Raw genomic sequence first — 7,106 nt, 5'->3', positions numbered from 1 at the left:
GTGTGCCCCCCCCCCCCCACACACACACACACACACACTGAAACACTGCAGTGACAACAGGCATGTTCCACTACAACTCTTCTGCATTGTTTGCATCATGCCCCACCTGAAAACTCACTCCTATGCAATACTGAAGAGGGGCCTTCCCAAGTACCTGTCATCATTTAAACAGAGGCAAGATCCAAATGTGAAGTAATGCAGTGTGGGACAGGCTGAGAAATGCCAACGCTGAATGTGTCTACTTGTATCTTAAAGTGAACAAATTTACTGTGAAGTGAAGTTTCTCCTGTTCCAAGGATTACTCACTATAACCTATGATACACTTTAAAGCAAACTAGCTAAAGGTGTTCTGTAGTTGTGCAAACAGGAAGAGGTTATGCTCCAAATACTTGTCTTAATAAAGCTGAATGTCATTGTGTTGTTTTACTTATTTATTACAAACATCATTAAACAGAATAAAAAACTGAATAAAGGCATTCTCTCAATATTTCCAGAAGCTGTACATGCAATACAGCCTGCTGCAAAGATAGAGAACTACTAAAACCTTTCACAGATTCTTTGCTTTCCCTAAGATGTCTTGATGGTATTCATCACAGCTTAAAATTCTGCACAGACCAAACCAAACATTTTCCTAGGAACTGCAGCTCAAACAACAGAGTATTAGCACCTTTACCAATCAAAAAATGAACACAACACCAGCCTGAGCCCCGCTTTTCAAAACCAAACTGGACGCAGATTTTGACTCAGATTTGAATTAAGAATCATCGTTCATTAAACAAGCTTTATAGGAGAAATGTAGCTCCAAACTGAAATGTAATTCGTAAGACATACATTTAGTAGTATTCAGCCGGGTGACTTAATTTTATTTATTAATTTATTTTTACACACTTGTTAAAATCCAGTGATCTTATTAGTTAATGGACAATTTTCTATCACATTCACTCCCATGTACTTATCATTTTACCCTTGCCTATCCTCATTAACACTCTACAGCAGTATAATAATAGTAAAACAAGGGTTCAAGCAGCGCGCTTCCACAGCAGACTTTTCACAACAGCAGAGGTCTTGATGTGAAATGATTTGGGACAACCTACCTCTAACATACAGCTGTGTAAAAAGACACTGTACAGCATACAGGTATTTCCTTTCATTGAAAATGTTCCTCTTAGAAATACTTTATGAAGGCTTTAAAGTAACCTTCTACATTTTGGTTTGGGGGGGGGGAGAAAATGTTCACATTGTGGATTCAGTCAGGCGGAGGACATGACTTGTGTAATCCTAATAAATCAGAGCATTCCCGTGTGGCAGAAGCAACAGGGGAATAGTGTGAGAGCAGTGCTGCATGTTGACCTAAGCAAGAGCTTATCGAGAAATGATGTCCTCTTAAACAGACTCCTGTAGAGATGTTCTGCATTTCCTCTGACAAATTGTAAGTGCCCCTGACTGTAACATTCCTAACAAAACAGGGCTGATTTAGCAATGCACAAACTGCCCATTATCCTACTGCATAAAAAGGCCATTTAAAGCAAAGCCTTAGGACACTGGCCCATTGGAAACAGTACATCTGAAAAATTACCCCCATCTGGTGCCACCAAAGCTGTTAACTACTCAAGGGAAAATACCTCATTTACCATACAGACAAATGTTTACTTTAATGAGTTAAAAAATCACCATTTTTCTTACATGACTTTGATAACAACTGAAATCTTAAACAAACATTTCAACTATTTTTTCACCTAAAACACAAAACAGCTAATATTGCCACTGACATCCGCTTTCAGCTACCCAGATCTTTCTCTCTCTCAGATCATAACGTGGCATACAAGTGCAATTAAAAAAGGACATCCCCTCCAAAATAATGCTGGAAAAATTAAACAATCTATTTTAACAAACTGTTTCTGTCTGAAAACTTTGCATGCCAAAATTACAGCATGTCATTATCTTCCCAAGAGATAGAGTACCTTTTAAAAAAGTATCTCTAATGAGATCTACAAATCTATGTTCAAGACAGCTCACTTTATTGTGTTTATAAAGATAAAAATATTTTAAATAGGTTATGGCTCTGGGGACTGATAGAAACACAACAAGGGGTAAGGTCATTTTGAAATGTTAATAAAAGTTTTCATAAAATATGATGGCTCTCAAAGAGTAATGTTTGGGTGTAAAACACAACTATAAAGCTATATTTTCTGCTGTGGTAAACACACAGTTTTTCTATGTCTAGTTGATCCTCAAATTCTTAATTTAGTGGATTGGTGGACATTCTCAGACATTTGACTACCCATCTGGGATTAAATTACTATTAGTTGATGCAGCATAGTTTCCTGAGCTTCACCCATTATGTTACAAGTTTCTTCAGAAGACCAGAGCACTACATTGCTTTGGTCATTATGCTAATACATTACTGTTCATTTTAATGGTTGATCTGCCTGCCAGAGAGTGACATCCACAAAAGGAGAATGTACAGTTATCCTAATCGGATAGGAGGGGATTCTATTAAAAGCCACAAAGAATGATGCCTTTTTCCTGGTGGCACAGTTTCTTAGACAAGAGGCTGCAGACACCAGAGGGGAACCACTGAAATCTTAGAAGTGAGGTCTGTACAAGTTAATATCCAATTCTCTAAACTTAGGACTTTATTGTTTTGTTTTTTTATCCAACAAGCCCAAAGGAAATTATTTTTCCTGCAGTATTTCTTAGACTGCAAGTCAAATGGGATGAATGGAATACACTTTAGTGTATGGAATACTATGGTTAGACATAATACAAGGATGTAGGATGGTGGTTCTCAACCTTTTTTAAACTAAAGATGCTCCTCACTGGATTTGAGGCACCCCCCTCCATGACTTTTGTCAATTGAGGGGCACCCAATTAAAAAAATTAATTTATATATGATATTATTTTACTTCGTTTCCAAAGAGCCAGGCAGTGGGGGTGGGGGATTGGCCAGGCAGGAACAAGCCTGGGCCTTCACTTATCTGCTTATCCCCTCACACCTCATTTATCTCCTCACATCTCATCACACCCTTCAAAAGATCTCAGGGCACCCCAGGGTGCCACAGCACTTGGGTTAAGAATCAGTGGTGTTGGCTGATCCACTCAGTCAATAAATTGAGAAAGCATGCACCGATTGGCATTAACACACCTAACTATAACCGTTGAAATCAATTAACATTTGATTTGAGAAATCAGTGCACTGATTTTGTTTTAAGGCATTGAAGCCATTATGGTAAAATTGTTCAAATAAGGATCCAAAAGTATTACTGATGGCACAATTTTGGACATAAGCAATTGACTGTGTCATCATCATTGTGTACAGAAGGAATGAAAATGTCTTAAAATCATAAAAAGTAACTAAGTGCATTGAAACATTTCTTCAATTTACAGGGAAAGTGAGAAATGCCATATTAAGTCATGTTGACAAAATGGGTGTTTTGAAATGAAACTTAAAAATTAGGGTAGCTCAGAAATTTTGATCATAAGACACAGCTTGATAAAACATGTGGTCTTTCCAAAATGTGGGTGCTCAGATCAGCAACTCTTTAGTCAAGACACCAACCACTTGCATCATCTTCAAGTTTACACCCAATATTTTCATCGCAACACAAAGAAATTTAGTGCACTTGTTCATAGCAGCAAAAAGGAGCTGCTAATGCATGAAGCAGTTTGAAAAATACTACAAGCTGGAGCTCAGTTATTTTTCTATAATACGGTAAATTTGTGCAGATATTTCATACCCTAAACTTCATTGCTATATCTTCTATTTTCAGAATGAGTTTAAGACCATATAAACACTCCTTTTTAATTAGAAGAACTCATAGGAAACAGATTTGTTCCCAGGTTCCTTTCCTTCACCCTCAAAATGTGGACTTCCAGTTGTATGCTTCCTACCTATCCATTTCTCTATGAAAAGGGCATAAAAAGGAAACAGAAATCACTAATTAAGTACGGATCTAGTCTTAAAAGTAAAATGAATTAAGCCCTGCCCCCCCCCTTTTTTCTTTAAAGATGCTTACAACTTCAATCAAATTCTTTAGAGGATGAAATTTTCCATCATATGTATGTGTCAGAAAATGTCTTTCATCTGCTCTTAAGTATTGCACATGCAAAAAGATATACGTGTTAATCAGATATTTAATCACTTTCTTGGTAATTCCATTCCAGCTTGGATTGTTTTATAGATAATGGAGATCTCACAGCAGTAATCCATGTTTGAGAAAAATCAGTTCAATTGTTTATTGTAAACAGTTAATAATAAGATAGTTGGATTTTAAGTTATATGTATTTGCTGTTTGTAAATATGAAAAAGATGTTGAGTTTGAGAACATTAGACTTAGCCCCCATTTTTAACGCATTCTTATTAAATGCTTTATTATTTAAAACATTATAAAATAAATATTTATTCATGTTAACGGACCCATAGAAGTATTATGGGCTTATAGCTCAGTTAACATATACATATAAGTTAATTTTATAATGTTTAGCTTATGAAGATGCCAGGGTTTAAATACCTTTTTCTCAATGTAAAGGTATGCACAGTCATTATTCCATAAAACATAGCGTCAATGCAACTTTAATTTGAAAAGTGGAACAACTCTAAAAGGTGAGGAAAATATCATTTGTTTCCTGTACTTTTAAAATAACCAAAGAAATTCCATACAAAAAGCTACTTCTAATATGCAATAAGGTTAATAAATTATGGCCTCAAAAAGTCAAAAAAGAAAGGTAATGGTGAACCCGCATCATGCATCTCTTCACACAGATGTTCAGAAATAAAGCTTTTTGCAGGTTCACGGCCTATGTGTCATCAAGTTATAACTACCAGTATATTTTCCTCAAGTTTCAAATTTGAAGTTGTTAGCAGATACCAGGTGGCAATTATGCACCTTGTTCCCAACCAGAAAAGTGGTCTACCTGGCCCACATATGCCCCTTTGTTTTAAGTCCAGAAACAGTTACCATGACAACATACTCTGATTACTGCTTTGAATAGATCATTGCCATGTTCTTCCTATGTGCCCTCCTGCTTAATTGAAATCACCGTACTTCACATTAGTGACCTTGAAAATTGTATCCGATTGAAAGATACAATTTATTTCACAAAGAACCTATAAAAGACATTATTGGCTAGGGGGGGTTGACTTCCCTTTTATTTTTGTAAATTATTTTTTCCTTGGAAGACAAGGAAGCAAGGTGGATGTTTCCAACAAATCAGGAAGTATTCCTACTGGTCAATAACATTTTTAATGGAATAAAAATGTTCGTATTTCTGTAACAAATAATTTTCTACAATCCCTGTTGCCCAGGAATCATTCTTTCCACAGGCAATCAGTAAGGAGACAAACAACAAAAGGATTTATTACATAGAAGAAAAGAATTACAGAAAAAAACTGACCATAAGTTTGAAGACAAAACAGAAAGACAAATAAAGTCTCTTACCCTCTAATTTGCTTACAGCTCAGCCCTCCTGAGAAACCTGCCAGCATTTTTAGAGATTAGCCTTCCTGCTGATTTTAGCAGTCCTGGCAGCTATTATCACTGAACCCCCAAAACATGACATTCAGGCACTGGTTTTACCTTTGCTGGTTCCTAAAAAGCATCCAAAGTCAACCCTCCCCCATCAGCATAATTGTAATTGTTCATTATATACCAGAACTTTCCAGAAGTTTCTGGCCAACCGGCCATTCATCTGACCTGATGGGCCATTCCTCTCAGATGTCTTTGCTATAAAGGAGTTGATTTCACATCACAAACAGACAATGCCTTGGGGTGCCCAACCTAATAACGACTCCTTTCACCTGCTTCTGGGAGGGGTAATTGTTTTTAGTATGCATGCCTCACTCCTGTAGCTGAACCATATCCAAAATTATCAAGATATATATAGACAGCATGACACAATCTATAAAGCAATAAGAGTAACATAAATAGATTCAGCATAACATGACCAACGAGACCACACATGCCATATCAGTACAAGAAAACACTCATGACAAACTGCCAGCCCCCAAAACATAATGGGGTTCATGACACCTCAGTCCCAGCACTGACTCTCTTGTCTGTCCCTTCTTGGACCTATTCTCTGCCATTGTTGAAAGAGTCTAATGTGGTCCTCAACTCCGTCCAAGGCTCAGAGAGCTTCATTCATGAGACAGAATATTAAACGATGCTCCCCCTTTCCTCCAAACTAATGCCTCCTGTAATTAACTTCCATAAAAGTATTTTCCTCAATCACCTTGTTTTCAACTATTATGTTTTATATTTGGGAACAGCTTTGTATTGTAAGACACACAGAAGCTTGATAGAATTTACCAGCCATGTGTGATGCCAAGAGATTTTCAAGATGTCTAAGCCCAAAATGATTAATTGGTCATGAATACAATATCAGGAAAAACTGAGGTAATGGAAAAATATCCACAAGCACAGACCCATAAGGGGTTGCAAGTGCAGAAATGGTCACAAATAAGAGGAGATTGCAAGATTCTCCAAATTTAAATTTAGGTGATTCTCGACTTCCTATTTGTGAAATTCTTGCCAGATAGGTTTTACTTCCCTTCCGAAGGCCTCCAAGCAGCTGTGGTAGCTCAGACAATTGCTTTAAAATGGTAAATGATTCCATAACAAAGTACAACACTATAATCCTAAATTAACATGTCAGATCAGGTGCAGAGACCATACTATATGCAGTCGTACATGTATAAGACTACACATTCTCTATAAAACATATAGCCCAGAAGCGGCTGTGGCAGTGTATAAAATGCCCTACCAAGAAACTTAATTGTAGTGTCAAAGAGAGTCAATGTCCTAAGATGCACCAGCGCCTACATATTTGCAATCCATTTGATGTGGGCCTAAATCTGTCTGTCAGTCAGAATGGGAGTAGGTTCATAGCCCTGCAACTCATGTTTCCAATCTTTTGGTGCTAGTCACCCAGGGCACTTATACACAGGACGGATATCTGCTCTGACACATGCTAATTAGCACACATCAGAGCAGGCTCAATTAATTGAGTCTGCTGGAATGTGTTAATTAGCACGCTCCAGCAGCCTCCGTATCACAGATATTAAGCGTGCCTGCACTTCAAAATGGCAGCAGGACACTTTAATTAAA

At 37.2% G+C, this 7,106-nt stretch overlaps 1 long non-coding RNA gene across 1 annotated transcript in view; it reads right to left on the bottom strand.

The window, feature by feature from the left end:
* Positions 1-7,106, bottom strand: part of LOC109289547 — a 205,722-nt gene that overhangs the window by 156,475 nt on the left and 42,141 nt on the right. The window lies entirely within an intron of this gene.

The sequence above is a fragment of the Gavialis gangeticus genome, unplaced genomic scaffold (assembly GCF_001723915.1).
Source record: "Gavialis gangeticus isolate Ggan-Ray unplaced genomic scaffold, GavGan_comp1, whole genome shotgun sequence".
Taxonomy (NCBI): Eukaryota; Metazoa; Chordata; order Crocodylia; family Gavialidae; genus Gavialis; species Gavialis gangeticus.
This window is presented reverse-complemented; position numbering and strand designations above follow the sequence as displayed.